Source organism: Saccopteryx bilineata, chromosome 10 (genome assembly GCF_036850765.1).
Source record: "Saccopteryx bilineata isolate mSacBil1 chromosome 10, mSacBil1_pri_phased_curated, whole genome shotgun sequence".
Lineage (NCBI taxonomy): Eukaryota > Metazoa > Chordata > Mammalia > Chiroptera > Emballonuridae > Saccopteryx > Saccopteryx bilineata.
This window is the reverse complement of record NC_089499.1, coordinates 7362690-7387265: the sequence shown is the minus strand read 5'-3', so window position 1 is coordinate 7387265 and position 24576 is coordinate 7362690. Positions and strand designations below refer to the sequence as shown.

The 24576-nt window shown below is 43.8% G+C and overlaps 1 protein-coding gene and 1 non-coding gene across 23 annotated transcripts in view; one reads left to right on the top strand and one right to left on the bottom strand.

The window, feature by feature from the left end:
* MAP4 (microtubule associated protein 4) overlaps positions 1-24576 on the bottom strand; it is a 174622-nt gene that overhangs the window by 124306 nt on the left and 25740 nt on the right. The window contains exon 1 of one of the 22 annotated variants that reach the window (XM_066246019.1): positions 18908-19021. The exons of 20 other annotated variants lie outside the window; for them this stretch is intronic. The gene's annotated coding sequence lies outside the window, so the exon portion shown is untranslated. Of the gene's footprint in view, positions 1-46; positions 185-18907; positions 19022-24576 lie in introns of those variants that run through there. One more of the 22 variants, XM_066246018.1, reaches the window with a different exon arrangement.
* On the top strand, positions 1703-1778 carry TRNAS-GGA (transfer RNA serine (anticodon GGA)). The gene has a single exon. It is a non-coding gene; the product is annotated as a tRNA-Ser (tRNA).

Genomic DNA, 24576 nt, shown 5'->3' with positions numbered 1-24576 from the left:
CACACACAAAACCTTCCAGCACAAGGCAGAAAGCTAGCTTACTTACAGGAACTATCCCGGCAGCTTGGGTTCAGTCCTGACCGAATGCATTTTAGATCTCTAAACAGGAACCTGCCTCCTACATCTCTGTCCAAGTGAATTTAAATCTATTTCTCCAAGAAGAATAATCTACACTAGATACCTCCCACTGTTAGCCATGTGATACAGTCTGAAGTCTGGTTATGTGGGCCAAAACAAGAGACGACAATGACACAGCACTTACATTTCTGCTTTGACCATCCTGAAGAGTGGAATCTTCAATTACATCTCAATTTTAAAAGAAGAAAAGCAAATTTTAAGATGATTCTCAATACTTAATGCCCTCAAATTTGGAAAAAAAAGAAAGTATTTTTTAAAAACTTTACTATTCATCCCATATATTCTTCCTCAGTATAAGAAAAAAAATTCAGAGTTTGCTTACAACTATCTAAAAGTTATTTCTAACCACTTAAAATCTCTAAAAGCTTGTTTAAAACCACAAGTTCAGCTGGTTCGAGCACTGTCCCAAACCACAGAGGTTGTTGGTTCAATCCCCAGTCAGAGCACATACAGGAACAGCTCGATGTTCCAGTTTCTGTATGTTTCTTTCTCTCCATTCCTCTCTCACTAAAATCAATAAAATTAATAAATAAATTTAAAACCACCAGTTCAAATATTCTAGGATCCAATTCCTTCACTTGAACAGATGACAAAAGGAGAACCAGAGCAAACAAGCCACTAGGATGGAGCTGGGACTGAGGGCCAGGCTCGGAGCCAGAGAACACCAGAAGAGAAGCAGGGTGTCACAAAAATGGCCAAAATCTTAGAATTTTATAGGTTCTGCCTATCTCTGAGCAACATCACTATACTTAAAAGTTGATTTTTTTTGCCCTTTTATTTTATTTATTTATTTAAGCCAGCCAACCAGACAAGAGGGGTGGGGAGGAGGAGAAAGAGGAGAAGCATCAACCTGTAGTTGCGTCACTTTAGTTGTTCACTGATTGCTACTCATACCTGCCTGGGGCTGGAGGGGGGAGGCTTAAGCTGAGCCGGTGACCCCTTCTCAAGTCTGGGCTTCAGGCCAGCACCCTCTGGACTCAAGTCAGTGACCATGGGATCATGTCAATGACCTCACATTCAAGCCAGCGACCCCATGCTCAAGCTGGTGACCTTGGGGTTTCAAACCCAGAAATTCAACCTCCCAGGACGATGCTCTACCCACTGCACCCCACTGTTCAGGCTACCTTTCCTTCTTTGCCAGCTGGTTCAGTGGTAGAGCGTTGACCTGGCATGTGGAAGTCCCAGGTTCGATTTCCAGTCAGGGCATACAGCAGAAGCAACCATGTGCTTCTCTGCCCCTCCCCCTTCCCTTTCTCTCTCTCTCATTCTCTATCTCTTCCCCTCCTGCAACCATGGCTCGACTGATTTGAGTGTGCTGGCCCGGGCGCTGAGGATGGCTCTGTGGAGCCTCTACCTTAGGTACAAAAAATAGCTCGATTGTGAGCATAGGCCCCCGATGCGGATTGCCAGGTGGATCCTAATTGGGGAGCATGCAGGAATCTGTCTCTCTATTGCAGGGGTCGGGAACCTATGGCTCACGAGCCAGATGTGGCTCTTGGTGGCTGCATCTGGCTCACAGGCAAATCTTTAATAAAAAAATAATAACGTTAAAAATATAAAACAGGCCCTGGCCGATTGGCTCAGTGGTAGAGCGTCAGCCTGGAGTGCAGGAGTCCCGGGTTCGATTCCCGGCCAGGGCACACAGGAGAAGCGCCCATCTGCTTCTCCACTCCTCCCCCTCTCCTTCCTCTCTGTCTCTCTCTTCCCCTCCTGCAGCCAAGGCTCCATTGGAGCAAAATTGTCCCGGGCGCTGAGGATGGCTCTGTGGCCTCTGCCTCAGGCACTAGAATGGCTCTGGTTGCAACAGAGTGACGCCCCAGATGGGCAGAGCATCGCCCCCTGGTGGGCGTGCTGGGTGGATCCCGGTCCGGCGCATGCGGGAGTCTGTCTGACTGCCTTCCTGTTTCCAACTTCAGAAAAATACAAAACAAACAAACAAACAAACAAAAAACATATTCACATGTATTACAATCCATTCATTTTCTACCGCTCATGTTCATGGTTGTGGGTGGCTGGAGCCAATCACAGCTGTCCTCCGGGACAACACCAGATTTTATGGGATAATGCGTAATGTACACGGGTCATTGTATGGCTCTCACAGAATTATATTTTAAAATATGTGGTGTTCATGGCTCTCTCAGCCAAAAAGGTTCCTGACCCTTGCTCTTTTGCCGCCTCTCACTTAAGTAAGAATAAAAATCAAAAATTAAATTAAGGATAAAGGCAGTTGGGAAGAGTCCTAACATGGAGAAAACATCCCAGTTGATTTAAAAGAACCCCAGTCTGACCTGTGGTGGCGCAGTGGAACGCTGAGGTCACCAGTTCAAAACCCTGGGCTTGCCTGGTCAAGGTACTTACCGGAAGCAACTATAAGTTGATGCTTCCCACTTCTCCCTCCACTCTCTCTATCTCCCCCCCCTCCATAAGAATCAACAAATAAAATCTAAAAAATAATTTAAAAAAGAAACCCAATGCCTATTTTTAAAAAAATCTAAATCCCTTAGTGTGATATCAAGACCCCACAATCCTAAGAGACCCAGTCCTATCACATACCACAACTGTCAGCAGGGTTTGTTTTGTTTTGTTTTTACAGAGACAGAGAGTGAGTCAGAGAGAGGGATAGACAGGGACAGACAGACTAGAACGGAGAGAGATGAGAAGCATCAATCATTAGTTTGTTTTTGTTTTTTTTTTCAATCATTAGTTTTTCATTGCGTGTTGCAACACCTTAGCTGTTCATTGATTGCTTTCTCATATGTGCCTTGACAGCAGGCCTTCAGCAGACCGAGTAACCCCTTGCTGGAGCCAGCGACCTTGGGTTTGGGCTTTTGCTCAAACCAGATGAGCCCGTGCTCAAGCTGGCAACCTCGGGGTCTTGAACCTGGGTCCTCTGCATCCCAGTCCGACACTCTATCCACTGCGCCACTGCCTGGTCAGGCTGTCAGCAGGTTTCCATGTTGGGTCTCCCCACACTTTAGTCACATGGGACCAGCTGCCATTTTACAAGCACACCATGGACATTAGCACTTTATGCCCTTTGCAGGGGTTCAGAATGATCTACCCTAAGATGTGCCTCTGTGTAGGTGGATTGTTGTGAGCTAAAGCAACTGAAACCCTGAGGGCTCAAAAGAAACTTCTTGCCCCTTAACTACCTAGAAGAATTTAAATTATAAGCCTGGCCCAGGATAGGAGTTAAAATCAGAAATGACCTTTTACCTTTCTATATGGTAGGGAAAACTAATAATTACTGACCATGTGCTCTCCCTGCCATGACCTTCTAGTGCATTACCTCACAGTGCCTTACCTCAGCCCTAGCTGAGGTGCCTTACCTATGCCCATTTTCCCTGTGTCTCGAACCTCTTACGCATGTGAGATCTCCGACTCTCTCATGTATACAGGGTTCCCATATATATGTATATATTAAATTTGCTTATTTTCTCTTGTTCATTTGTCTCACGTCTCCTTGGTATAAGACCAGCCAAAAGAACTTTAAGGGTAGAGAAAAGTTTCTTCCCCCCCTTATCTTGTTCATATTGCTATTCACATTTTAAATTCTCTTCTCTCGCCCTGGCCAGTTGGCTCAGCGGTAGAGCGTCGGCCTGGCATGCGGGGGACCCGGGTTCGATTCCCGGCCAGGGCACATAGGAGAAGTGCCCATTTGCTTCTCCACCCCCACCCCCTCCTTCCTCTCTGTCTCTCTCTTCCCCTCCCGCAGCCAAGGCTCCATTGGAGCAAAGATGGCCCGGGCGCTGGGGATGGCTCCTTGGCCTCTGCCCCAGGCGCTAGAGTGGCTCTGGTCGCGGCGGAGCGACACCCCGGAGGGGCAGAGCATCGCCCCCTAATGGGCAGAGCGTCGCCCCTGGTGGGCGTGCCGGGTGGATCCCGGTCGGGCGCATGCGGGAGTCTGTCTGACTGTCTCTCCCCGTTTCCAGCTTCAGAAAAATACAAAATAAAATAAATAAATAAATAAATAAATTCTCTTCTCTGCTTGTTTATCAAAGTTTCAAAATCAAGGTCCTCATCCTATCACCTTTTCTGTGATTCCTTTATAGAATCTGTTTCCCAGCACCATTCTGAACTAACACCCATCACCTGTACTTTTATTCTAACAGGTACAGTCTAATCTGTGCTGTAGTTAGCTGTATACATAACACCAGTAGCTCCTATAAACTACTAGTTCTCAAAAGTCAAGGACAGTGACTAAATGGTGTGTGTGTGTGTGTGTATGTTTGTGTATGTGTGTATGTGTGTGTGTGTATCTATCTATCTATCTATCTATCTATCTCCTGGTCAAGGCACATATGAGAAGCAAGTATTAGTTGATGCTTCCTGGCCCTTTCTGTCTCTATCCTCTCTAAAAATAAATAAACAAAATCTTTAATAAATAAATACATAAAATGGTACAATAGAAGTTAATAAAAGAACGTGTCTAATTTGAAATTAATCAGAAATGCCAAAACTACATAAACTCTTCAGAACCATAAAAAGAGTAAATAGGTTCAATGCCGAAGGGTCATCACTAATTAAGAATATTCACCTTGCCTGACCAGGCGGTGGCGCAGTGGATAGAGCGTTGGACTGGGATGCGGAAGGACCCAGGTTCGAGACCTCGCGGTCGCCAGCTTGAGCATGGGCTCATCTGGTTTGAGCAAAAGCTCACCAGCTTGGACCCAAGGTCACTGGCTCAAGCAAGGGGTTACTCGGTCTGCTGAAGGCCCGCGGTCAAGGCACATATGAGAAAGCAATCAATGAACAACTAAGGTGTTGCAACACGCAATGAAAAACTAATGATTGATGTTTCTCATCTCTCCATTCCTGTCTGTCTGTCCCTGTCTATTCCTCTCTCTGACTCTCTCTCTGTCTCTGTAAAAAAAAAAAAAGAATATTCACCTCATTCTTCTACTTTCCAAACATACCTTATGCCAGAGCAATCATGGAAAGAAAGCCAACCGGCCGTTACCATACAAACCAGCTCTCCATGTCAGTCATCTTATCAATATTAGGCAGAGCCATAAAAATAGCTTTCTGCTTTTAGAAACACACAACATCATGATGCAACGTGGCAAAATACAAATAGGTTTTTATTCAAGAGATTAGCTGCCACCATTGATGTTAACATCACTGTATAAATATTAAAACTTTTACAATTATTAAAATGTTCAGTCTCTGTGCCCTGGCCAGCCGGATAGCTCAGCTGGTTAGAGCGTCACTCCAAAGGGCAGAGGGTGCGGTTCCACCCCTGGTCAGGGCACATACAGGAACGGACCGATGCTCCTGTCTCTGTCTCTCTCCCTTCCTCTCTCACTAAAATCAATATTTTAAAAAAATATATTTTATATTAAGTCTCTATAGTAGTAGCTTACATGTCTCTGTCCAAGAGTAACAAATTATGTAATTTTAAGATGACTCATTGCTAGAGAAATTGGATAAAAGGAAGAGTATTCACATTTGATCAGCTCTTAGCTTTTGAGAACTATTTCATTTCAGAAAAACCTCTCCATCAGGCAAAGTGGGTTTTTCTCCGAAGTTCAGAGCCATAATATACCATATTTTATTGTATACCAGTGAAAGTAAAGAAAAGTGGTAGAACTGAAAGGAGACAGAGATGTGCGCTGCTGATTCGAGAATTACTTATTTACCATGTGTGTCTGTTCTAGAGGCCCCCTTGGACTCCGAGTTCCTAGATGGCAAAGATAGTATCTTTTGCATTTACCCTGGGCACCAAGTGACACCTCATAGGTTCTCATTAAACGCACATGCACATCGCTGGGTGTGCTCTGTTCTATGTCATGATGGTCAGCCTTCTCTGGCTGGGACTGACATCTGACTAGCTGCAAGGACCCTCCTGGTTTTTCTACTGTTGGTTCTAGAGCAGAATTAGCATTGGAGTACAGTAGGTTAGCAATTCTGAGCAGGAAGAATTCTGAGTAGGCATAAATACTACAGGAATACTTAGTAGGCATTTTGTAGAATGATCTTAGTGGTGGTAAATGTGTTGCCTTTAACATAAAAGTAACTTACAGATGTTTTTAAGTAGAAGGGGGAAAGACTTAGAAGTAAAACTAATACTATTAAGTGAAAACTGAACAGGCAAAGCAAAAAGTCAAAGGAATATTCCAAGTTATTATTAACATTTTTTAAAACTTTTTATTTATTAATTTTAGCAAGAGAAGAAGGGAGGGGAGGGAGATAAGAACATCCAGCTGTTCCTGTATGTGCCTTGACCAAGGATCAAACAAGTAACTCCTGTGCCCTGGCCGGTTGGCTCAGTGGTAGAGCATCAGCCTGGCATGCAGGAGTCCTGGGTTCGATTCCCAGCCAGGGCACACGGGAGAAGCGTCCATCTGCTTCTCCACCCATCCCCCTCTCCTTCCTCTCTGTCTCTCTCTTCTCCACCCGCAGCCAAGGCTCCATTGAAGCAAAGTTGGCCCGGACACTGAGGATGGCTCTGTGGCCTCTGCCTCAGGTGTTAAAACGGCTCTGGTTGCAACAGAGTGACGCTCCAGATGGGCAGAGCATCGCCCCCTGGTGGGCATCCCGGGTGGATCCCGGTCAGGCACATGTGGAAGTCTGTCTGACTGACTCCCTGTTTCCAGCTTCAGAAAAATACAAAAACAAAACAAACAAACAAAAAACCCAGTAACCCCTGCCCTTTGGGATAATGGTCTAACCAAACAAGCTATCTGACAAGGGCTATTAACATAACTTTTAACACTGTACCTGAAACAGAGGTAAAGATCTGTGTTAAAAGTGAAAAGCCTGGCCTGACCTGTGGTGGCGCAGTGGATCAACCATCGACCTAGAATGCTGAGGTCGCTGGTTCAAAACCCTGGTTTGCCTGGTCAAGGCACAAATAGGAGTTGATGCTTTCTGCTCCTCCCCTCTTCTCTCTCTCTCTCTGTCTCCTCTAAAAAATGAATAAAAAATAATTAAAAAAGAAAAAAGTGAAAAGCCCTGGGCCCTAGCCAGTTAGCTCAGTGGAAACACTCCAGCCTGGTGTGTGGATATCCTGGGTTCAATCTCTGGTCAGGGCACACATGAGAAGCAACCATCTGTTTCTCTTCCCCTCCATCTCCCTCTTCTCTCTCTCTTGCAGCCAGTGGCTCGACTGGTTTGAGCAGCGGTCCCAGGTGCTAAGGATAGCTCAGTTGGTCTGAGCATCAGCCTCAGATGCTGAGAATAGCTTGGTTGATTAAGCATCGGCCCTAGATGGGGGTCGCCAGGTGGATCTCGGTCAGGGTGCATGCGGAATCTGTCTATCTCTTCTCCTCTCACTTAAAAAATAAATAAAATAAAAAATAAGAAAAGAAAGTTCATTAAAATGAAATATAAAACAAAAACAGGATTTGTAAAACTTAACACTAGAAAGAGACACAGTCTCCCTTGCTTCTCCCTCCCTTCACAAGTAAAGCCTAAGACTTAAGCAAGTGATCTATTGAGGGAGTGAGTTCCCTTAGAGAAATCTGTGAGTGAGGAAGGGAAACAAAGCTGTGATTTTAGCTGAAGTCTAGCCTCCACCTCCTCTTAGGAAGCTATGAAGCACAACCACACCACAAAGTCAGTGCCACCGTGAGGCAAGGGGGCCAGGTCTCTGTAACCTTCATCAGGCAGTCACTGGCTATGGGTCATAGGAAAGGGAGGGATGTAACTTCCCAGGCATTTCTGGGGGAGGTGGCTGCTATCTGCTGCTGCCCTTGGCAGCTAACACCCAAAGCTGGTTTGGGGGTGGCCATGAGGTGTGTACACTGGCTGGTAAAAGGAATCTAGACAGGGCACCAGCATCATCTACTACAGCAGGATCAGCTGTATAACAAAAAAGCATAGCGGATTGGTATAGGTATATAAAACCCAAGCAAAACAGACTCTTAAGCAAAAACCCATTAATAGAAATAAAGTAACAAAAAGTTTGATTCACTAAGATTTACCAATAAATACCAAACTTGCGTGTACCTAACACCACAGCTATTTTTCAAATGCATAAAACTGGCATAATAAGGAGAAAGAGACGAGTCCTCATTAATAGGAGTATATCATAACACATCATGTAGACAAAAATCAGTAAGTATATACAAGCCTGAACAACTCAATATATACATTTCAGCTAATGACACTGTGACACCGGCACAACAAGAGGTCAATACAAGAGAACAGTTTCAAAAAAGAGCCACTAGATATGCACATTTAATTTATGACAAGTGTAACACTGAAGAGCAGTTGGGGGGGAAACTGTCTTTTTAATAAATGGTGCTGAGTCAACTGGATATCTGATTACTGGGGGAATGTACCTTGAGTTCTACCTCATCTATACACAAAAACCAATTCCAGCCTGGCCTGTGGTGGCACAGTGGATAGAGCGTTGACCTGGAACACTGAGGTCGCTGGTTCGAAACCCTAGAATTGCTTGGTCAAGGTACATATGACAAGCAACCAAGGAACAACTAGAATGAAGCAACTACTTCTTACTCCTCCTTCTCCCCCTGTAAAATCAATCAATAAAATATTTTTTTAAAAATTCCATTTGGATGGCAGGTCTAAATGTGAAAGATAAAACAATAAAGCTTCTAGCCCTGGCCGGTTGGCTCAGCGGTAGAGCGTCGGCCTAGCGTGCGGAGGACCCGGGTTTGATTCCCGGCCAGGGCACACAGGAGAAGCGCCCATTTGCTTCTCCACCCCTCCGCCGCACTTTCCTCTCTGTCTCTCTCTTCCCCTCCCGCAGCCAAGGCTCCATTGGAGCAAGGATGGCCCGGGCGCTGGGGATGGCTCTGTAGCCTCTGCCTCAGGCGCTAGAGTGGCTCTAGTCGCAACATGGCGACGCCCAGGATGGGCAGAGCATCGCCCCCTGGCGGGCAGAGCCTCGCCCCATGGTGGGCGTGCCGGGTGGATCCCGGTCGGGCGCATGCGGGAGTCTGTCTGACTGTCTCTCCCTGTTTCCAGCTTCAGAAAAATGAAAAAAAAACAAAAAAAAAAAAAACAATAAAGCTTCTAGAAGATAATTTGGAGAATATCTTTATGATCATGGGATAAGCAAAGATTTCTTAAACAGGTCGCACAAATCACAAACCACAAAACACTAAAAATGATAAACTGGACTACACTAAAAGTACAAATTTATGTCCATCCAAATATATATATCATTAAGAGAATGAAAAGCAAACCATAGGGTTGAAGAAGGTATCTATAATACATAGAAAAGAACTTATCCATGGGATATATAAAGAACTCCTATTAAAAAGAAAAAAAAAGAGCTACTTCTTATAGTAGGAGACTATCCAAATAGCCAATAAACACATAAAAAGTGATTCACTTCACTAATAATCAGGGAGAGATAAATTAAGATCCAATAAATATCAACCAGAATTGCTAAAATGAGAAAGACAATTATCAAGTATTAGAAAGGATGAGCAGCAAGGAGACCTCTTATGCACTACTACAAATTGATATAATCATTTTAGACAACAGTATATCATTATTTATAAGGTAGAATTTATACATATCCTTCCCAGGCTTTCCACTTCTAGATATGTTTAGATTCTTAGATAAACACTTGCATCCATATACGAGAATATCAGAGCAGCATTATTCATAACAAGAATCTGAAAACAATCCAAATGTACATCAGAGAATAGAAGAAATCTTATATTAAGTTAATGAAATCCATACAGCATTGAAAATGAAATAACTACAGATATACCAATCAACACGGGTGAATTTCAGTTACACGGTGCTAAAGGAGTCATACATTTGTACTGAAATTATTAAACACAAGAAAAGACACAAAATTCAGGATAGTGATACACTCTAAGGGAAAATTTCAATACGGAAGGTACAAACAAGGGGCTTAGAAAAGTTCAACTTTGTAAGCTGGGTGGTAGACTCGTGGATATTTATCTTTTTATTATTCTTTAAATTTTGCATATATTTTACATACAAAGAGGAAAGGTGGAGAGCATAAGGATGACTGAGGGAAGAGAGAGACAAGGACAGGAGGTAGAAAAAGGAAAAACCAAAAGAGAATTCCCCAAGCAGCACCAAGTAATGAGGAACAGATTATCTTCTGATTTCTAACAGCAGCAGTAAATGCTAGAAAGTAATGGAGTGATGCCTTTTAAAACCAAAATGTTGCCCTGGCCGGTTGGCTCAGCGGTAGAGCGTCGGCCTAGCGTGCGGAGGACCCGGGTTTGATTCCCGGCCAGGGCACACAGGAGAAGCGCCCATTTGCTTCTCCACCCCTCCGCCGCGCTTTCCTCTCTGTCTCTCTCTTCCCCTCCCGCAGCTAAGGCTCCATTGGAGCAGAGATGGCCCGGGCGCTGGGGATGGCTCTGTGGCCTCTGCCTCAGGCGCTAGAGTGGCTCTGGTCGCAATATGGCGACGCCCAGGATGGGCAGAGCATCGCCCCCTGGTGGGCAGAGCGTCGCCCCTGGTGGGCGTGCCGGGTGGATCCCGGTCGGGCGCATGCGGGAGTCTGTCTGACTGTCTCTCCCCGTTTCCAGCTTCAGAAAAATGAAAAAATGAAAAAAAAACAAAAAAAACCCACCAAAATGTTAAACCTAGAGTTTTGGTCCAGCAATATGGACGTCCGAGGTTTGATTCCCAGTCAGGGTACACAGGAGAAGCGACCATCTGCTTCTCTCCCCCTTCTCTCCCTCTTCCCCTCCCGCAGCCAGCTCCATTGGTTCGTGTGGCCCTGGACACTGAGGATAGCTCAGTTGGTCCAAGCACATCGGCCTCAGGCACTAAAAATAGCTCAGTACTCAAGAACCAGCCCCAGACGGGGTTGCCAGGTGGATCCCAGTCAGGACACATGTGGGCATCTGCCTCACTATATTCTCTACTCTTTTTTTTGTGTTTGTTTTGGGGTTTTTTTTGGGGGGGGTTGTATTTTTCTGAAGCTGGAAACGGGGAGGCAGTCAGACAGACTCCCACATGCGCCTGACTGAGATCAACCCGGCATACCCACCAGGGGGCGATGCTCTGCCCATCTGGGGCGTTGCTCTGTCGTGACCAGAGCCACTCTAGCGCCTGGGGCAGAGGCCAAGGAGCCATCCCCAGCGCCCAGGCCATCTTTTGCTCCAATGGAGCCGTGGCTGCGGGAGGGGAAGAGAGAGACAGAGGAAGGAGAGGGGGAGGGGTGGAGAGGTAGATGGGCGCCTCTCCTGTGTGCCCTGGCCGGGAATCGAACCTGCGACTCCTGCATGCCAGGCCAACGCTCTACCACTGAGCCAACCGGCCAGGGCCTCTACTCTTTTTTTTTTTTTTTTTTTTTTTTTGCACATTGCGACACCTTAGTTTTTCATTGATTGCTTTTTCATATGTGCCTTGACCGGAAGCTTTCAAGCAGACAGAGTAACCCCTTGCTGAAGCCAGCAACCTTGGGTCCAAGCTAGTGAGCTTTTGCTCAAACCAGATGAGCCCGTGCTCAAGCTGGCGACCTCGGGTCTCGAACCTGGGTCCTCAGCATCCCAGTCTGACACTCTATGCACTGCGCCACCGCCTGGTCAGGCAATCTCCTCTACTCTTACCTAAACACCAAACAAACAAAAAAAGAAAACCCTAGAGTTTTATACTCAACCAATTTATCAAGTGAGGACCAAGTGGCAAATTCAAACATGCAATAAATCCAAAACATTTATTTTCCTTCCAGACACCTTTACTGAGAATGAACTTCCAGGAAAATGACACCTGAACACGGCACCCTAGGAAAACCGTAGCACCCAAGTAACAGTACAATTAACCTATAAGAAAAATAAGCCTAACCAGGTGGTTGCACGGTGGATAGAGCGTCGGCCTGGGACACTGAGGACCCAGGTTAAAACCCCAAGGTTGTGAGCTTGAGCGCAGGCTCATCTAGCTTGAGCGCGGGGTCCCTGGCTTGAGTGTGGGATCACAGACATGACCCCATGGTCACTGGCTTGAGCCCAAAAGGTCACTGACTTGAAGCCCAAGGTTGCTGGCTTGAGCCCAAGGTCACTGGCTTGAGCAAGGAATCATTGGCTCAGCTAGAGCCCCCCCAGTCAAGGCACCTATGAGAAAGCAATCAATGAACAACTAAAGTGCTACAGCTACAAGCTGATGCCTCTCATTCTCTCCCTTCCTAACTGACTGTGTCTATCCCTCTTTCTCTCTCTTAAAAAAAGAAAAGAAAGAAAAATGAAAAACTCCAGGATGATGGTAATGCATTATTACACCTAGAAAAATACTGTCCAAAATTAACCTTTCCACAAACACTATAATTTTAAGAAGTTGAATGACCTTACATATGTGGTACAGATGCTACAGATGTCATATATTTTTATGCTAATCAGGAAAAAATAGACAAGTAAAAATTAGGGGTAGAGAAGTTACTGAAGGGGAACAACACAAAGTATTGATTCAAACACTATGCAACCTGAACTGTGGCATTATTTTGAGCTCATTATATAGTTTAAGAAAAGAATGCATTTAATACTTAGAACATTCTCATCAGATTTACTAACACAGGATGGATCCATGAAGAATTACACTTTATACTTAGATGTAAAGGGTGTATATATACTGTATCATAGAAAGAAAAGGAAGGGGTTGGGGGCTAACTCTAAAACAGCAGCTTTTGAAATCAAAGCTGAAAAGCCTTTGCTGACTCTTCAAATTTAATCTTAAGTGGGTACAAGGCAAAAAGAACTTTGCCTCTTCACTGGAATGTGCTTCTCTAATGGTCTGCAAGTCTGCATGTGCTGACCTTTAAAAGAAAATATAAAGTCTGTCTGTTCTCCTTCCTGATAGTGGGCTGATAGACTGAACATACATGGACAATGACTTGGCAGTTCTGATGATGGCTGTGTTTTTTTTTTCTACTGTATTTCTTATACAATAATTTATGGCAGATTTCTGCCATAAATGTATTTTTAATCCTTCAAAAATAAGCTAAGTATAATGAAATAAAAAAGTTTAAACCACAAATGAAATTACAAAAGAAAATAACATGATATAACCAACTTGGGGGGGGGGGGCTAAATTTAGCAAGCACCAAAGAGTTCAAAAACTAAAATCAAAGACTTCCAAACTAAATTTCTTCCAAGAAATTCATAAGTAAATTCTGAGTAATCAAAGGTAGAACATATATCATTCAATAGGAGAAAGATTTTGGTAGTGAATATAGAATCCAAACTGAATGGGAGTACAGCAAAGATGTGCTCAATGCTCCCAGTCCTATTTCTTCTTCCTGAGTACTCAGAAAGATATTTCCTACCCCCCTGGCAGTTACAAGTTGAGACCATATGACTGGATTTTTGTCAGTGGAATGCAAGATGAAATAATATGCTTCACCACAAAACATGAAATAAGCTCCTCCTTGCTGGTGCTCTTTGCTCTCAACCAAATAAATAAAAAAGGATCCAGTGTAAGACTCGAAGACACCAGATGAAAGGAACTGGAATTCTTCAGTCATCACAGGAAGCAAGAAATAAATCTTAACTGTGTCAAGTCACTGAAATGCTAGATATATGAAAGGAGATAACATTAATAACCCAACTAATACAAGAACCTTATATATCTGGCCCTGGCCAGTTGGCTCAGTGGTAGAGCGTCAGCCTGGCATGTGAGAGTCCCAGGTTCGATTCCCGGCCAGGGCACACAGGAGAAGCACCCATCTGTTTCTCCACCCCTCCCCCTCTCCTTCCTCTCTGTCTCTCTCTTCCCCTCCAGCAGCCAAGGCTCCATTGGAGCAGTTTGCCTGGGCGCTGAGGATGGCTCTGTGGCCTCTGCCTCAGGCGTTAGAATGGCTCTGATTGCAGCAGAGCAACGCCCCAAGATGGGCAGAGCATTGCCCCGTGGTGGGCATGCTGGGTGGATCCCGGTCGGGGGCATGCAGGAGTCTGTCTGACTGCCTCCCCGTTTCCAACTTCAGAAAAGAAAAGGTAAAAAAAAAAAAAAAAAAGAACCTTATATATCTAAAACCCTCATTTTAAAAATAAACTGATATAAAGAGATTTTCTAAAATTTACACTAGTTAATAAAAGAATCAGGTTCTTTTGTTACAAACCTACAAAAAGGCAGCAAGATACAGTTTCCCATATAAACATGAGGGACCTTAAATTTCTACAAAAATACTTGTGAAAGTCTTACAGACATCCATTCCAGATACTATGATTGACACTAGTTCACACATTTGGACTTGTATCCGTAAAATATGGCTGAAAATATTAGCAACTCTGTATATCACAACAAACTAACACATTGCATAAAACTTTATATAATTTGTTACTCTATTACCCTCATTTTCTAAGGAGATATTTAAAGTATTACATTCTATCTAAGCATATCATGTGAAAATGGCATTTGTGATCATTTCTAAGGAGAGTACTATGGGCATTAGGCCTATTGTCAAATACACAGCTTCTAATTGTGCCTTTATTTCTACAAGAGAAGAAATACCAAGCTTTTAACAATAACTCAAGTCTGATTTAAAATAATTTGGCCCTGGCTGGTTGGCACAGTGGTAGAGCATCAGCCCAGCATGTGAATGTCCTGGGTTCAATTCCTGGTCAGGGCACACAGGAAAAGTGACCGTTTGCTTCTCCACCTTGACCCCTCCCTTTCTCTCTCTCTCTTCCCCTCTCACAGTCATGGCTCATTGGTTCGAGCACACTGGCCCAGGCACTGAGGATGGCTTCATGGAGCCTCTGCTTCAGGTGCTAAAAATAGCTTGGTTGCCAGCAGAACCTTAGATGGGCAGAGGATCAGTCTTGGACAGGGGTTGCCAGGTGGATACTGGTCGGGGCACATATGGAAGTCTGCCTATCTCCTCTTCTTTCACTTGGAAAAAGAAGAAAAATAAAATAAAATAATTCATCATTGGTAGGCCATCTGGCTTCTCTTTACCTCTGTCATAGCCGGATATAAGATCACAGGCAAGTCAACTCACTTGATTTATAAAAAGAATTATCTATAAAGTTTTTCTGTGGGGGTTTTTTCCCCATTGATTTGAAATGGAGAGGAGAGAGAAGCAACAACTCGTTGTTTCACTTATTCTATTTAGTTGTGTACTCACTGATTGCTTCGTATTTGTGACTTGAACGGGGGTTGAACCCATGACCTCTAGCATCCTAGGTTGATGCTTTATCCACTGAGCCATCTGGCCAGGGCCCTATAATGTATTTTTTAAGCCTACCATTTTGACTATGATTTGACATCTCAGGTCAACAAAATGTATTTAATATTTAGTAGGTGGAACCATATAAAATGCTTGATATTTGTTTTTGACCTATAAAAATATTTTTTTCATATGACTTAATGTAATAACTAGTGCTGCCTTGAGTGTGGGATCATAGACACGACCCATGGTCCCTGGTTTGAAGCCCAAGATCACTAGCTTGAGCCCAAGGTCACTGTTGAGCAAGGGGTTACTGACTCAGCTGAAGCCCCCCGCCCTCAGTTAAGGCACATATGAGAAGCAATCAGTGAACAACTAAAGTGACGCAACTACAAGTAGATGCTTCTTATCTCTCTCCCTTTCTGTCTGTCTCTCTAAAGAAAAGAAAAATTATTTTGTTTGTTTGTTTGTTTATCTTTCTTTTTTTTTTCTCTCTGAAGCTGGAAACGGGGAGAGACAGACAGACTCCCGCATGCGCCCGACCGGGATCCACCCGGCACGCCCACCAGGGGCGACGCTCCGCCCACCAGGGGGCGATGCTCTGCCCCTCTGAGGCGTCGCTCTGCCGCGACCAGAGCCACCCTAGCGCCTGGGGCAGAGGCCAAGGAGCCATCCCCAGCGCCCGGGCCATCCTCGCTCCAATAGAGCCCTGGCTGCGGGAGGGGAAGAGAGAGACAGAGAGGAAGGAGGGGGTGGGGATGGAGAAGCAAATGGGCGCCTCTCCTATGCGCCCTGGCCGGGAATCGAACCCGGGTCCCCCGCATGCCAGGCCAACGCTCTACCGCTGAGCCAACTGGCCAGGGCCGAAAAGAAAAATTATTAATATTAACACTGCTAAGTCATGTTGACAGTATATACCCTTGACATAATAGCAAAAAAAAAATAAAGCATTTTACCTCATAATCTTCTTCTCTTTTCTTTCTTTTTTTTCCTTTTTCTTCTTTTCCAAGTGAGAGAAGGGGAGAGAGACAGATACCCACATGTAACTTGATTGGGATCCACCTAGCAACCCCCATTTGAGGCCAATGGTCTGCCCATCTAGGGCCATGCTCACAATCAAGCTACACTTTAGTGCCTGAGGTGGAGGCTCCAAGGAACCATACTCAGCACCTGGGGCTGATGCACTAGAACCAATCCAGCTGTGGCTGCAAGAGAGAATGAGAGAGAGTGGGGTAGGGGTGGAGTAGCCAATGGCCACTTCTCCTGTGTGCCCTGACTGGGAATTGAACCCAGGACATCCACAGGCTAGGCTGACACCCTACCACTGACCAACTGGCCAGAGCAGTAATTTCCCTCTCAAAATCCATAACCTCAGTCTAACCATAAGAAAAAGATCAGCCAAATCCCACTTGGAGGACATTTTACAAAATGTCAGATCAATAATCCTCAAAGTTGCCAAAGTCATCCAAAAAAATATCACTAAAAATCAAATCTGAGAAACTATCACAGCCAAGAAAAGCCTAAGCATGACAACTAAATTAATGTAGTATCCTGGAAGAAACCCTAGAACAGAAAAAGTAAACCCAAATAAAGTATGAACTTCAGTTAGTAATGTATCAAAACTGGTCCATTAATTGTAACAAATATTCCATATTAATGTAAAATGTTAATAACGAGAAACTGGGTATGAAGTATATGGAAACTCTGTACCATCCTCACAACTTTACTATAAACCTATTTTCTACAATTTTTAAAATTAATTTGAAAATATTTAAGTGAAAATTTCTTACCCATCCTGTGGTGGCACAATGAATAAAAGCATCAATCTGGATCACTAAAGTTGCTGGTTTGAGACCCCTGCCTTGACCAGTCAAGGCACATACAGAAAGCAACTATGTTTCTCACTCCTTCTCCCCCCTGCCTTTCTCTGTGTCCTCTCTCTAAAATCAATAAATAAAATCTTTGTTAAAAATTCTTCTATGGACATATTCATGTAAAAAATTGATGCGCCCACCATGTGGTGGTACAGTGGATAAATTGTTGACCTTAAATGCTGAGGTCACCAGTTTGAAACGCCAGGCTTACCCAATCACGGCTCATAAGAGAAGTAACTATTACGAATTGATGCTTCTCGCTCCTATCCCCCCACACACACACACTCCTCTCTAAAATCAATAAAGACAATTCTTTTTATTTATTTATTTTTAATTATTATTTATTTTTTTACAGGGACAGAGAGTGAGTCAGAGAGAGGGACAGATAGGGACAGACAGACAGGAACAGAAAGAGATGAGAAGCACCAATCATCAGTTTTTCGTTGCGATGCCTTAGTTGTTCATTGATTGCTTTCTCATATGTGCCGTGACCGTGGGCCCTCAGCAGACCGAGTAACCCCTTGCTCAAGCCAGCGACCTTGGGTCCAAGCTGGTGAGCCTTTTTGCTCAAGCCAGATGAGCCAGTGCTCAAGCTGGTGACCTCAGGGTCTCAAACCTGGGTCCTTCTGCATCCCAGTCCAATGCTCTATCCACTGCGCCACCGCCTGGTCAGGCTAAAGACAGTTCTTTTAAAAAAAAAACTGATATTCCTGGGTCCTGGCCGGTTGGGTCAGCGGTAGAGTGTCAGCCCAGTGGTGGAAGTCCCAGGTTCAATTCCCAGCCAGAACACACAGGAGAAGTGCCCACCTACCTCTCCACCCTTCCCCTTCTCCTTTCTCTCCATCTCTCTCTTCCCCTCCCGCAGGCCAAGGCTCCATTGGAGCAAAATTAGCCCAGGCACTGAGGATGGCTCCATGGCCTCCGCCTCAAGTGCTAGAATGGCTCTGGTTGCAACGGAGCTACGCCCAGATGGGCAGAGCATTGGTCCCTAGTGAGCATGTCAAATGGATCTTGGTTAGGCACGTGCGGGAGTCTGTCTGTCTGCCTCCCGCTTCTAACTTCAGAAAAATACAAAAAAATAAAAATGATGTTGCATGACCAGTGGTGGCACAGTGGATAGAGCTTTAACCTGGGACACTCAGGTCATCGCCTTGAACGTGAGATCATCAGCATGATCCCACGGTCTCTGGCTTGAGCCCCCCAATTAAGCATTTATGGGAAGCAATCAATAAACAACTAAAAGTTTTACAACTATGAGTTGATGCTTCTCCTCTCTCCCTTCCTATCTGTCTCTTTCTTGCGTGCACATGCATGCACTAAAAAGAAAGAAAATGCGCCCTGGCCGGTTGGCTCAGCGGTAGAGCGTTGGCCTAGCGTGCGGAGGACCCGGGTTCGATTCCCGGCCAGGGCACACAGGAGAAGCGCCCATTTGCTTCTCCACCCCTCCGCCGCGCCTTCCTCTCTATCTCTCTCTTCCCCTCCCGCAGCTAAGGCTCCATTGGAGCAAAGATAGCCCGGGCGCTGGGGATGGCTCTGTGGCCTCTGCCTCAGGCGCTAGAGTGGCTCTGGTCGCAACATGGCGATGCCCAGGATGGGCAGAGCATCGCCCCCTGGTGGGCAGAGCGTCGCCCCTGGTGGGCGTGCCGGGTGGATCCCGGTCGGGCGCATGCGGGAGTCTGTCTGACTGTCTCTCCCTGTTTCCAGCTTCAGAAAAATGCAAAAAAAAAAAAAAAAAAGAAAGAAAGAAAGAAAATGCAATAATTATAAATTGTCTTTGTTTCTAGACATGGTCAGAATGTGCACTTCAAAAGTGGTCAGAGAGCCTGACCTGTGGTGATGCAGTGGATAAAGTGTTGACCTGGAATGCTGAGGTCGCCAGTTTGAAACTCCAGGCTTCCCTGGTCAAGGCACATATGGGAGTTGATGCTTCCTGCTCCTCCTCCCTTTTCTCTTTCTAAAAATGAATAAGTAAAATCTAAAAATAAATAAAAATAAAGTGGTCAGAGAGTTAGCCATTCAAGTGCTTGATTACTGCCACTAGAGCTAAGTGCCATTTCAATATTTTATATTGTTTACGCATAAAAATCATGTGAGCCTTATTTATAGAAATTTCTAAAACAGAAAAATATTAATTGTTCACAATACTTCCCTTATGTTCCCCAGACCAGGTATTCAAAAACAGATGGAAAAAAGGGATAACCCCCTTTAATATTCTAATAATCACCAGTATTCACTTCCAACTTATATCTAATCCAGGACCTAGAACTGCACTCTTACAATCTACAATTCCCTGAAGAGACTTAGTTAAGCCTAGAGGAAAATCTGTATGAGAGTACCTTCCAAGTCTCTAATCACTGACAACTGGCTATCCACTGAACCTTCAAATCTGAAGTCTTACCACTGGTACTCTGTAAAACCAACTTTGTTGATTCATAGACAACAGTGACCAACTCTACTACTAAGGACTTATTATTGTTCAGAAAAACAAAACACCTTAGCAATGTGTATCTAATATTTTCAACTGAATGACAAGACTTTTAAAAGGGCATGTAAATCCAACCTTCTTATTTTATAAGTAAGAAAAGGACTAAGGGGATTAACAAAGATACTTGTTCAAGGTCATCCTTGAGTCTCAACTAGAACCAGGATTTCCTTTCAGTCCCATATTCCAAAGCAGGAAGCAAGTGAAAGATAAGGGGTATTATAATTCTGACCATTTCCTATACTAGGCTAGAATGCTTTGAGTTTTCTCAGAGGTCACCTATCAGAAATAACACCAAGCCTGACCTATGGTGGAGCAGTGGATAAAGCATCAACCTGGAACACTAAGGTCACTGGTTCAAAGCCCTGGGTTTGTCTGATTAAGGCAACTACAAGAAGCAAATTTACTTAAAATCTTTAAAAAAAAAAAAAAAGAAATAGCGCCAAATAGCTATTCTTTTTTTTTGAATGCCATGCTAACCTGATACAGATCTTTGTATCCCATTTAATTATCAATTCTTGCATTGTGCCACTAGTCAATATCCATGATGTGAACTTGAAGTGAACAATTTAATTTGGTACAAACAGAGAAGTGAATATACCAGTTTTCCTCCCAGTTGTCGTTAATAATTTATTGCGGTAAAATTTACAGAACAATTAACCATTTTCTTTCCCCCCCCAAAAAAAATTTTTTTAATTTTATTTATTTATTTATTTTATTACAGAGAGAGTCAGAGAGAGGGACAGACAGAAAGGAAGAGATAAAACATCAATTCTTCGTTGCAGCACCTTAGTTGTTTGATTGTTTTCTCATATGTGTCTTGACGGGGGGGGGGGGGGGGGGGGGCTACAGCAGACTGAGTGACCCTTTGCTCGAGCCAGCAACCTTGGGCTCAAGCTGGTGAGCCTTACTCAAACTAGATGAGCCCACGCTCAAGCTGGAGACCTCGGGGTCTCAAACTTGGGTCCTTCACATCCCTGTCCGATGTTCTATCCACTGTGCCATCACCTGGTCAGGCCCAAAAAAATTTTTAAAGATTTTATTTATTGATTTTACAAAGAGAGGAGGAGGGGACAGAGAGAAGTGTCAACTCCTAGTTGTTTTACTATAGTTGTTTACTGCTTGCTTGTTGCTTGTCACATGTGCCTTGACTGGGCAAGCCCAAGGTTTTAAACTAGCAACCTCAATGTCCCAGGTCAACACTCTACCCACTGTGCCACCACAGGCCAGGCTTCCTTTTTACTTTTTATTTTGTTTGAGAGACAGACAGACAAGAGAGAGAGAGACAGGAAAGGAGAGAGATGAGAAGCATCAACTTCTAGTTGCACCACTTTAATTGTTCATTGACTGCTTCTCATACGTGCCTTGACCGGGGGCTCCAGCTAAGCCAACGACCCCTTGCTCAAGCCAGCGACCTAATGATTATGTTGATGACCCCACGCTCAAGCTGGCGAGCCTGCACTGATGCCAGCCACCTCAGGTTTTCGAACCTGGAACCTCAGCATCCCAGGTTGATGCACTACCTCGTTCCACCCCCACTCAGGCAACAATTGACCATTTTAGAGAGTACAATTAATTCCGTGGCATTCACCTCTCTCCAGTTTCAAAATATCTTTTATATTTTTAATTAGAGATGCACTGATCCAAATGTAGAAGAGCTATTCTGTTTTCAATTACTGTAATTCATTATATCTCAATGAAGGCCTAAGCCCAGGTTCCAACCTTAAGTGTATCCTGAGCCCCTTTATCAGTCTGATCTCTTTCTACACGTGGCCAACAGAGTGCACAGGTATTGTGCCAAGTACCTTTCACCTTCTTCTACATATCACTGGTATTCTATCACACAGAAAACCCACACTCCTGCCCTAAACATAACCACAAAGTCAGGCTTATTGTGTGGTTAGCCTACCCAGCAGGCTTTTGTTTCAACAAATACTTTGGACATTACAAACTACTTAGGAAAGAATGATCTCATCCTAGTGATCCAACAGCAAACTTTATCAAAAGCTTTTTGTTACAAGCTGTGATAACCCTGGAAACCAGATCTATTTTTACTATTCAGGCAACCAAAAGGAAAAAACGAAATCAGGGAAAAAAGAGCTCACATATTGACCATTTCTAAAAATCACTTATTCTACAAAATTTTCCCCACTACAAGTGAACAAAGAGACTTTCAGAATTATTTAATGCCAGTAAAAAAAAAAAAAATTACTGTCACAATTTTTTAATTGTAAAACAACTTCATAATCTAGTCCCAATATTGAACCTGTTGAGTCTGATTTGTATGAAAAAACAAGGATTCTTCTCCAGCATTATTTCAACATTGACTGAGTACTTATATAGTCTATACTCATCACATAATTTAGGGGATCAGAGAACGTGAAGATACTCCAGTACTTTCAGCCTTATGTATAGTGTATTTTCACCAATGAAATAAAAGTTGGTTTTGCATCTCATTTGCATGATCGAACAACTTTCTTTGACTTGTTTGCTTTTCTGATGTTCTTGTTTAATAAAAATGCCAAATGCTTCTTTTTTATCAATTCATATTCATTTTGAAATATCTCCTAATTTTTGTGAGCAGTATATTTACATATATTAATTCAATTATATGTTGAACAATTCTAGTATGTAGCTATATTAACACTCCAATTTAAAATGAGGACAGCAAAGCACTTAGAGGTTAAATAACCTGTAATTACTTTTTACAGCAAGCCTGAGGCAGAGATAAAAGATCATTAAATACACTGAAAAGTCAGAGGCAATATAACACTCTATTTTACCACTTCCACCAACCCCAACAGCCCAACTCCTAGCCCCCAAAAAACAGATAAAAAGACATTGAGGGCCCTGGCCAGTTGGCTCAGTGGTAGAGCATTGGCCTGGTGTGCAGGAGTCCTGGGCTCGATTCCAGGCCAGGGCACACAGGAGAAGCGCCCATCTGCTTCTCCACCCCTCCCCCTCTCCTTCCTCTCTGTCTCTCTCTTCCCCTCTCGCAGCCAAGGCTCCATTGGAGCAAAGTTGGCCCGGGCGCTGAGGATAGCTCTATGGCCTCTGCCTCAGGCACTAGAATGGCTCTGGTCGCGCAACAGAGCAACGCCCCAGATGGGCAGAGCATCACCCCCTGGTGGGCGTGCCAGGTGGATCCCGGTCAGGCGCATGCGGGAGTCTGTCTGACTGTCTCTCCCCGTTTCCAGCTTCAGAAAAATACAAAAAAAGACCACATATTATACCACTCCATTTATGTGAAATGTCCAGAGCTGGTAAATCTATAAAGACATAAAGACTATAGTTGCCAAAGGCTGAAAGGGGGTGGTAGGAAGAGAAAAGATTGGAGGTGATGGTTAAAGAATATGGAGTTTCTTTTGGGAGTGATAAACATGTTCTAAAACTGTAGCAATTAATGGTTACATATATTGAAGATATACTTAAAAACCACTGAATTCTATACTTTAAATGCGTGAACTGTATAATATATGAATAATATCTCAATAAAACAGCTATCAGAGAGAAAGAAAACACTAGACATATGAGATTCTCCTTAATGCCAGCCTTTTTTTTTTCTTTTTACAGAGTCAGGCAGAGTCAGAGAGAGGGATAGATAGGGACAGACAGACAGGAACAGAGAGAGATGAGAAGCATCAATCATTAGTTTTTCATTGCAACACCTTAGTTGTTCATTGATTGCTTTCTCATATGTGCCTTGACCGGGAGGCTACAGCAGAGCGAGTAACCCCTTGCTCAAGCCAGCGACCTTGGGTCTAAGCTGATGCGCTTTGCTCAAACCAGATGAGCCTGCACTCAAGCTGGCAACCTCGGGGTCTTGAACCTGGGTCCTCCGCATCCCAGTCTGACTCTCTATCCACTGCGCCACCGCCTGGTCAGGCAATGCCAACTTTAAGGATGTCTCTTTTCTTGTTATTTTAAGAAGACAGACATTATTTTCAGCAAGTACAACATTTGATTAAAAAGCAAAACTTGCTGCCTGACCTGTGGTGGCGCAGTGCATAAAGCGTCGACCTGGAAATGCTCAGGTCGCCGGTTCAAAACCCTGGGCTTGCCTGGTCAAGGCACATATGGGAGTTGATGCTTCCTGCTCCTCCCCCGTCTCTCTCTTCTCTCTCTCTCTGTCTCCCTCTCTCTCTCCTCTCTAAAATGAATAAATAAAATTAAAAAAAAAAAAAAAGATAGTCATTTCTTTAAAAAAAAAAAAAAAGCAAAACTTGCTGAAAATAAGCATGAGTAGTTGTTATATGCATATATGTACAAATTTCTGCAATAAAAGGGTAGAGTGCCACTAGAAGCTTAAGAAAAAAATTAAATTTTCAACAATTAAGAATAGATAGTCTTGCCTGACCAAGCAGTGGGGCGCAGTGGATAGAGCATCGAAATGAGACACGGAGGACTCAGGTTCGAGACCCCGAGGTCACCAGCTTGAGCATGGGCTCATCTAGTTTGAGCAAGGCTCACCAGCTTGAGCCCAAGGTCGCTGGCTTGAGCAAGGGGTCAGTCGGTCAGTTGTAGCCACCCTACCCCCCCACACCCCAGGTCAAGACACATATGAGAAAGCAATCAATGAACAACCAAGGTGTTGCAACGAAGAACTGTCACTTCTCATCTCTCTCTCCCTTCCTGTCTGTCCCTATCTGTCCCTCTCTTTGTCTCTCTCTCTCTTTGTGTGATACACACACACACACACACACACAGAATAGTCTTCATTTTGCACAGTAATGCAAGACCAGAAAAGTAACAAAGCTGGCTGAAATCATGCAAAGTGACTGTAATATCAATGGGAAAAATTACAATTGTTTTGTGATCTTCTAAATGTTTTGTTGAAACATTAAAAATTCTTTCAGTTGTAATTATACAAGAAAATAAAAAACAAGGAAACTAACATGTATTTAGTACATTGAAAAACACTAGAAACATAGGAAATTATAATTATTTTCTACTTTTGAAATTTTTGATGTTTATTTTTATTAATTTTATTGTTAACATGAATTAAGTGTCCCACT